This window comes from Rhipicephalus microplus, chromosome X (assembly GCF_043290135.1).
Source record: "Rhipicephalus microplus isolate Deutch F79 chromosome X, USDA_Rmic, whole genome shotgun sequence".
Classification (NCBI taxonomy): Eukaryota; Metazoa; Arthropoda; class Arachnida; order Ixodida; family Ixodidae; genus Rhipicephalus; species Rhipicephalus microplus.
The window spans coordinates 282,009,782-282,019,681 of record NC_134710.1 but is presented as its reverse complement, the minus strand read 5'-3'; positions in this window follow the sequence as shown (position 1 = coordinate 282,019,681).

The following is a 9,900-nucleotide window of genomic DNA, read 5'->3' as shown; positions in this document are numbered from 1 at the left end:
TTCCCGACCCTTCAAGAATACTTCGTTTCATACATCATGTGCAACGCTTGGGAAGCTATACAAGAAGTTCAGTCAGCAAAACGTATAACTCCTCGCGTTTCGTGGTTGCTCGCGTGACATCTTATCAGTGCCGCTGCACCCTCCTATTTTTTCGGGCTACCTTTTGGCGTGACTGGCAAACTAAAGAAAGTGCGATGAGCACAAAAAACGCTGGTACCGAACGACCCTGTGGTCTCCTATCCTGCACTGACCCTGAAAGTCCAGATGGTCGCCATCGTGACGTACCCCGAGTAAAGAGTCTGTTTGACATCTCGAGAAAACCAAGGTATACAGTCAGTAATTATCAGACGTTCAGCAGCGTTTTTGTTTATAAAACGCATAATATCTTCAGTTACTTATGCGCCTTATAAACGAAAACGCTGCTGTACGTCTTATAATTACTGACTGTATACCTTGGTTTTCCCGAGATGTCAAACAGACTCTCTACTCTAGGTACTTCATTTATACACTCTCTTCTCTGGGTACATTGTTTATAAGGCGCATAATATCTTCAGTTACTTCCCTGCAGGGGCGCTTGCACAAGTGGGCGTTTGGTGCGCAGCGACACCATGGACCCGAGCTGACGGGGTGGTTTTGACTCCCTCCCACGCCTAGCTGTGCGTGGCTTTGCCGTGTACGGGGAAAAGGGGATCCTGGGGGTTGAGCCGACGCCGAGTGATCGCACCTTTAAGGCCCCCCGACAGAGGCAACACACCCCTTTGGCCCCGGCTTCACGTAGACGGCACGCCTGGGATGACCCACCTAAGGGAAACCGGCAGTCGCCTTTTTCAATCTCTCCTCTCTCTCATCTTCGTCTTTGTCTCTTATTTTTTATCTATCCTGTCATCTTCTATCTTCCGTTTACTTCCAAATTTCTTGGCGGGAAGGCAAAACCGTGTGTAGTTACCCAACCTTGGGTAGTTATATCTGGTTATAGCGGCGATGTATGACTGGCGCCTTCAAGTGTTCTACCTTGTAGCGTACCCCTGTTGGGCTCGGTGGTGGGTGGTCACCATCGCCGCCGAACATGAAATGCACCGCATGGCAAGATCTTTCCCCCTTCTCAATGGTCGGTCCCTGAAAAGGAACCGCACCGATGAAAGCTCCAAACGAACTAGAAACGATTGTGACCACTTCCCACGCTTTCTAGTCATGCACTCTCTGGTATATAATGTCTCTATTGCAGGACTGTTAACCTAATAGGCTAACCTAATAGGCAAAAAGTACGACGTAAAGAAACTGTCATCCGGTGATCTTCTTGTTGAAGTAAGCCAGAAAAAGCATGCAAACACTCTCCTTAAAGAGAAGCAGTTCGCCCACCTGGACGTGTCTATCACCCCCCATCGCAGTCTTAACACTGTTCAAGGCGTCATTTCACAACGTAATCTGATGTGAGAAACTGAAGCTGACCTCCTTGAAGGCTTTCGAGAGCAAGGCGTAATCGCCATCCGTCGGATAACCTTCAGGCGAAACAAGGAAGAAGTGGTGACGCCTCATATAGTACTAACATTTAACCGCTCCATCCTGCCAGCATCCGTGAAACCTGCGTTCCTTCACTGCAAAGTCCGCCCCTAAATACCCAACCCTAGAAGGTGCTACAAATGCCAGAAATACGGACATGGGTCGAACACCTGTCGCGGAAAACAAACATGTGCAAAATGTCGTGATCATCAGCACCCAACGGGAGCTGTACTTCCACGCAGAGTGCCCTAACTGTCACGGGCCGCACGCAACGTACTCGCGGACATGTGAAATTTTGAAAAAGGAGAAGGAAATCATCCAGATAAAATTAATGGAAACATCACATTCTCTGAAGCCCGGAAGAAGGTGTCGCTCTTCTCCAGAAGAACGTGCGCTGACACAACGCGCCGGGGGCCGGGCGGCGTCTAGCAACAGTGGGCACGCAGTACAGTTTTGCTGATGCGTGCACATCTCGGCCCCTCACCAAGCAGCCGCAGGCTGCACCAACACTCGAAGTCTCACAAGTCCACCTCCATCAGACCTCGGAGACAAAACCGACAATCCAAACCCCGCAGGTCAACCTCCGTGAGACCTCGGGGACGACGCAGACAACTGAGAGGGCACCTGTCCCTCTTGAGAAATCTCCGTCAGCCTCCCAGTGTTCACAGGGGGCAATGAATGTGACACCAGCGTCCTCAGCGTCTCCGATGCTCATGGAATTCATCCTAGTGAAGCGAAGTCCAACAGAACGCCTCAGAGGGAAGAAACACCCTCCAGTCAAGGCGCCTGACAAACGCGGCGAAGTCTGAAAAACCCTCCTACCTTTCTTCCTTTTTAAAAATGGCTGCCGAGAGTATCATCTACTGGAACTGCCGAGGTCTACCAAAGAACCTGGATGACATTCATGAAATACTTGCGCAACACTAACCTAACATACTGTGGCTGCAGGAGACACTCTTAAACTCAACACACACTAACTTTCTAAGAAGATATGCGGTATACCGAAAGCACAGGCATGGCACTGCCCATTCATCCAGTGGTGTCGCTATTGTAGTGCAGAAAGCACTCCCGTCCCAAAACCTCACTCTGGCTACCGACTTAGAGGCAGTGGCAATACGAACCCTTATCTTTGGACGAATGACAACTGTGTGCTCATTATATATGTCTCCAGACTACCACCTGTCTACTAAAAAGTTTGAAACTCTAGTTGACCAGCTCTCGCATTCATTCCTCTTAGTTGGAGATTTTAATGCGCACAACCACCTATGGGGATGCAGAATAACAGATTCTCGAGGCTCCTTAATCGAAAACTTCCTCTTGTACTCAGGCTCCTGTATATTTAACAAAAAAGAACCAACGTACTTTAACACAGCGTGCAACTCATACACAGCCATAGATCTTGCTATCGGCTCCCCTTCACTCATGGCAACCACAGATTGGTCTGTTATTCATAACCTCTATGGAAGTGATCACTTTCCTGTCTGCCTAAAACACACAGAAAGTACACGTAAGACGACTACAAATGTATTCAGGTTTAGAGAACAGGATGCTGACTGGAGATAATACCGAGAACTTACAGAACTGTCGCGTTCTTCTATTGAAAACCTAGACATTGATGACTGTGAAGCATTGGTCATACTTCATATCATAGAGGCCGCAGAGCGATCAATCCCACAGACTTCTGACAAGACGCGAAACAAACGACGGCCCTAGTGGAATGCAGAGTGCAAAAAAGCGCGAGAGAACCAAAACAAAGCTTGGTCAAAATTTCGCAGGTACCCGACAGCTGACAACCTAATATGGTTGGCGTATCCGACAAGAATCAAAGAGGCAGAGCTCGCAGTCCTATTTTTCGTCAGTTAACTCCTCCACTGGTACGCATAGGGTGTACAATAGAGTAAGAGCACTTCAAGGGCACAACACTCATCCGGTCCTTTTCGTCAGTACTGCTGGTGATACGCTGAAACACCAAGCAGATGCCATAGGCCAACACTTTGAGTATATCTTCAGCTCAGCACATTATACAGACTCCTTTAAACGACACAAGCTTGATGAGGAATGTAAGCCTATACGCGATAGAAGGCCATCTGCTGGAGGCTACAATACTCTGTTTACCATCGACGAATTGAAGGCAGTGCTGGCAACATGTGGTAACTCAGCTGCAAGCCAAGACAACATTACATATGGCATGCTGAAACACTTACACAAACACACGCTTGATGTCATTCTCTTACTGTTCAACAGCGTATGGCCCCCCGGGCGTCTACCCAAGGCAGGGAAAGAGACAGTTACAATACCCATCCTCAAACAAGGAAAACAAGCCACACCTGTCGCTAGTTATAGGCCTATCGCCCTGACTAGCTGCTTGTGCAAGGTATTTGAAATAATAGTAAACCACCGCCTCATGTATTACCTTGAATATGATGGCCTCCTTGACCGTCGTCATGCTGGATTTAGTTCAGGCCGGTCGACAGCTGACCAACTCGTAGCATTCGAATCCTACGTCAGGGATGCCTTCATTCACAAATAAGATTGCCTTTCTCTATTTTTCGACTTGGAGAAGGCTTATGACACGGCATGGTGTTGTGGCATTTTTCGTGATTTGCAATCTCTTGGAGTGTCAGGGAACATGCTGAATACAATTTAAAGCTACCTCTCTGAACGTACGTTCGAGGTTCGTGTTGAAAATGTCCTTTCAAGGTGGTTTGCGCAGGAAAATGGTGTCGCCCAAGGTGGCGTACTTGTTTGCACAATATTCATTGTAAAAATGAACTCCATAAAGACCATATTACCTAAAACAATTTCCTACTCTGTATATGTGGATGACATTCACATCAGCTTCAAATCGTGCAACCTAGCCATCTGCAAACGTCAGATTCAGTTGGCAGTAAATAAGCTCTCAAGCTGGGCAGACGAAAATGGTTTTAAGTTTAACTGTGACAAGATTGTCTGCCTACTCTTTTCAAAACTACGTGGCATAAGGCCGTCCCCCAATATTTCAATGAACGGACACACCATTGCTACTAAGAAGGATCATAAATTTCTAGGTGCTGTGATGGATGAAAAGCTCAGCTTTGTCCCACACATCAAGCAGCTGCGACTGAAATGCTTGAAAGCTTGAACTTGCTCAAGATTCTCTCGCATCAGTCATGGGGTACAGATCGTGACTGTCTAATAAACCTTCTCAGTAGTGTAGTGCTCTCACGTATTGATTATGGCTCGGTTGTGTACGAATCAGCATCAAGATCCGCACTTAAGATGCTCGACCCAGTGCATCACCATGGGCTTCGTCTGGCTAGTGGCGCTTTCCGAACCAGCCCAATAGCCAGCCTGTATGTTGAGACAGATCGGTGGTCATTAGAACGACGACGGCAGTTCATAAGCATCAAGTATGCAACCAAGGTGCTCTCTCATGTCGACTACCCATCTCGCGAGCTATTTCAGGATACATCAAACGCCCACCTGTTCTTGAGGCAACCATCAGCTACGCCAACGTATCCCATCAGAGTGGCCTCACACTTTGAAAATCTTAATATACCCGTCTCCAATCTTCAACTAAGTTCCCACAAGGACACTGTGGCACCATGGGAAATGCGAGCTATAAATCGCGACTTGTCATTCCTAGAGGTAGGAAAGCATGGCCTCCCAGACGCAATCGATCAGCATTTTATGTACTTGCAGGCAAAACACAGGTGTGCTGAGTACTACACTGATGCTTCCAAGTCCTCGACCGTCGCCTGTGCTGCATACGGCCCAGCCTACTCTGAATCTGCAACAATGAATGAACATACCAGCATATTTACTGCTGAGTGCTGCGGCATACTGCTAGCTATAAGGCACATCCTAAAGAAGAAAGAACCAGCCTCCATCATATACACAGATCCTCTCAGTGCAGTGACTGCGTTGTCTTCCGTAAAAACACATAAAAATCCAGTGACTAATACCCTTCTAAACTGCCTCATGTCAGCCTACCAATCCAAGCTTAAAATCACGCTATGCTGGATTCCGGGACACTGAAACATAGCAAGCAATGAGGCAGCGGACCGTCTTGCGAAGTCCTCTGCACTCTGCCCAACAGTAGACGTAGTCGTCATCCCACATGAGGCCCTGAGGCCACTAAACAGAAACCGAATGCGTAAGCAATCGCAAGAGGAATGGAACACAGCAATTGAAAACAAACTGCATACAGTAAAGCCAAGAGTGTTCAGATATGCTGCTGAAAAACGTAACAGGCATCAAGAGGTTGCACAGTGCAGACTCAGGATCGGTCATACACGTGCAATACACTCGCGCCTTTTAAGCAACTCTCCTGCACCGTGTTGTGAAAAATGTGGTGATGTGCTATCTGTCGTTCACGTTTTAATTATGTGCCCGTACCTTGAACCACAAAGACTGCATCACTTCCCAAAGCTATACAAATGCCACATACCGCCTCACCCTTTATTTTTATTGGGGATAATTCCATGTTTCCCCCAAAAGTAGTTTTAAAATTCTTAGCTGATGTTGGATTCCTGCACTTAATTACATATTCTCGCTAATCTCAGCCCTCTCTCAATCTTGAGAGAACCGCTGAGACTTCTTTACCAAATGTCATGCAGCACGCACTCCTTGTCCTGACAAGGACGACTGCCGCCACTGCGTGACTTTTTAAAACCCATAGGTTTAGACCGTTTTAAACTCATCACACATAGTCATTACACTTAAATTTAATCCCTATGCACCACTCTTTTATTCTTGCACCCTGAGATTTTTTTCTATAATTGAACCAACGAAAAACTCTGTGTTTGGTGCTCTTTTGCCTGAGTTGCCTTTGCGCCACTAAAATCTACCATCATCATCATCTTTATCATCATTTTCAGTTACTTCTCGCCGTATTAACGAAAGCAAAATATGGTGGTAATAACATCGAACTACTTTTCGTTGCGAGCATCGACCACAAGAAGACTTGCTAGCTTCTACAACGTTGCACAAGATTTGTGAAACAGAGCATAATGACGCCAATCGGTTGCACAAACGGGAAGGGAGAAGACCCACACATGGGAACAAAGGAGCTTCCGTTTTTAGCATGGGTCATGAGCAGAACCGACATAGTCGCCGCGATTTTGGGACAAGAAGGGGAAAGCTTTCCGTGAAGCGTCTCTTGCAAGAACAAGTCCAAGCGTGGTCGTCCGGATTTAAGGTAATTGCTTGATATGCACGTACGAAGATTGAGCATGCCGCACAGAGGCGGCCACTGGGCTGACAAAGACATAGTTGTGGCATGCGGGTGAGTTTGTCCTCCCCGCTATACGTCATTACCGAGTGTTCTTGGTATGGCAAGTCCTGACAGTGGTCTCTATGAGCTTACGGCTACTTCTATGAAGCGACGTGTAGTGAGAGACCTGATGGAGCTCGAACCTGAGAATGGCCACGCATGTATGCCAGCTGATACATGGGCCGACATGGTGGGAGTCGGACACGCTGAGAACCTATCACGTCGTGTATCGTAGATCATGACGTGCTTGTTTCCAATGCCTAGTCTATCATAAAGGTGTTCATGCGATTCTTAGTGGCTATATCAACCCCCACGTGGGATTAGCTTGTTTTTACACCTTCTGTTTAATCAAGGGATGTAAAAGAAGGTGTTTAACTGTGAAACGAAGCGCGCAGGTTTAGACTTGGACTCGGGCAGACGCCTGAGTACTACAATAAATTGTCTCTTCACTGGACTACAGCTCTTTTCTCGTGCTGCCACCGAGCACTCCACTCATCGAGAGCCCCTAATCTCAACCTCATCAACTTCCCTCCTTAGCTAGTGCAGAAACTGGCCGACAAGTACGAAACTAATTAGCGCAGTCGACATGAAGTGGAGAGCAAAGCAGCGAAGACGGGGATAAAGTCCGGTAAGCTGACAAGACGCACACCCCTTTTGGGACCTGCTGGTTCGCTGCGAGAAGCAGCATTGGCATTCGGTTGGAGTTGGCCAGTCAACTTCAGAATCAGGATTGGGGCAGCGCAAGGTCGTTGTGAGCCAGCAAACGGTAGCAGGGCAGCACGGACAGTCGACGCAGCTGACTTCAGGCAATGACAGGGGTGGTCCGGTCGAGCACCTGGAGCACCGGAAGAAGTAGCCGCAGCCGCGGTTGGCGACTAGACGAACCAATTGGCAAAGCCTTCAAACAACGCATTACTACAAGATAAGGCCTGCTTCGTGCTCTCTCAATGACACCAAAAATTTTCTTTACTGAATCCACTTCCCTTGAAGCACACTCTGTGAGATGGCGGATCCAGATAAAAATGAGATGGAAAGTTATTGTGTTAATAATTATTATCTCACCCACATACTAATGCTTAAGATCGAAGAGCTTAAGCTCGACCTTGAGCTAGAAATAAAGGTTGTCACGTGCCTTATCTGAGGATCCGGAAAACCGGAACCAGCACACCAGAATTGGACGGTACGCGAAAAAGGTGAAAGCAATCCTTGCGCTCATGTCTACTGACGAACCTACAATTCCAGCCTGGTTCAAGAATGTGCACGCTCTTTTTGCGGCTAAGAGCATACTAGAGGGAGCACAGGGTGCGGTTATAGTACAATTCCTAAATTATAAGATGCGTACACCTTTGCCAAACAGTCAGCAGCTGGGCTAATGCTGTTTTCAGATTTCATGTCTAGAGTGCTGAAAAAGCTGGCCATGATTCTAAGTGTTTACCGGCGAATGTTTCTGGCAATCAAAAGAGAGGCAGATGAGTCTGGGAGTCAAGTGACGGGCATTGTAAACACTACGTTAATTTACTACATGAGAAGTAGAGAGGTTTAGTCTTTTGAGAGCCTTTAGGAGTTGCTTATAGCTCACAAGCTAACGCAGTTATTATTGCAAGGTGATCTCCGCTCACTGGTCACGCAGCACGAAGTAAAAGGTTTAAGCCCAATAATATTGAGGAAGTAGCCGTCAATTTTGAACAAAGCGTCGGCATCGGCAGGCAGGGTAGTTACCTCGGTATGCCCAAAAAAATTATTTTGAATTGTAGGGCCAAGCCAGCAGTTCACAGGTGCAAGCTTTAACCATAATTCAGGAGTTTGATTTCGATGCGGACTACAGGGTCACTTTCAGAGAGGCCGCAAGCTGTAACGTGACATAGGTCCTAATAACGCCGAAGTTTATGCGTAGCTCCCCTGAATAAGTGGTCATATGAAAGCCGAGCTACATGGGTGCGACACTCTGCCATTGTGACAATATCGCTGATGAGAGATCCACTGAAAGAGATTCTCGTGAGAAAGAAGCCTTGTGGCGCATGCGTTGATTCAGGGGCGGATATCACGGTGGTGCGAGACAATGAAGTGTCCACTGAGATTATTGGTCAGAAAAGTGAGATAACAAGGCTAACAGGCACTTTTGGGCATGGTGTTACCGCGCGTCTACTGTGTGTACCCACCTTGCCACATTGGTCTAATGGCTAAGGTACTCGGCTACTAACCCGCAGGTCGCGGGATCGAATCCCGGCTGCGGCGGCTGAATTTCTAATGGAGGCGAAAATGCTGTAGGCCCATGTGCTCAGATTTTACACACGGTAAAGAACCCCAGGTGGTCAGAATTTCCGGAGTCCTCCACTACGGCGTCTCTCTTAATCATAAGGCGGCTTCGGGACATTAAACCCCACACAATCTATCAACTGTATGTACCTCTTGGTCTTCCTTGCTCCCCAGGTGGCGTTGCTCAGCCGATAAAGTTGCGATGTGCAGTGACTGAGCAGTTGGCAATGAGTGTGTTCGTATTGCTTACTCTTGCAAATTACGAAGGCCTTCGTCATCATCGCCAAATGCTACTAGGTGACCTAAAGAGGTGTGATGCGAGGGTGAGAAGTGTAAAACAGAAAGTTACACTGGAGTGGTATTCTCTAATGAGGGAGCCAGAACATGTGTCTCGAGGTTCTACCACTAGAGCTAACGCCGTGCAGGGTACAGTAGAACAATGACCAATCAGTGTGCGCCAAATGACTAGCACAACAGGCGATGCGAGCACTTCGGTAGAATGCAAAGTAAAGGGGAAAACAGGATTCAGAGCAATAGAGCAGCAAACTACTGAGTCCGTGTCACTTGTACAGCAGGTGCCGTTGAAAAGTGTCAATTCTGCTGTGGAATGTACTGATGTGGAAAGTAAGTGGCTTGGTCGACTAGAGGCTGATCTCCCCCCGGAGAGCAGAAAAGAGATGAGCCACTGGCTGATTTGTGGCGTCAGGTGACACAGGGGTCGCACGTCAAAGTAACCGATCGGGAGAAGTTAGACCATAAGCAGTCATGCCAGTCAGTGGAATCAAAGTCACGCCTAGCCGAAGTGTTAACGCACGAGAGCCCATGCAGTGGTAACTCAGCAAAGAAAACGAGAAAGCACGATAAAGCAAACATTGCGATAAAACGACAAG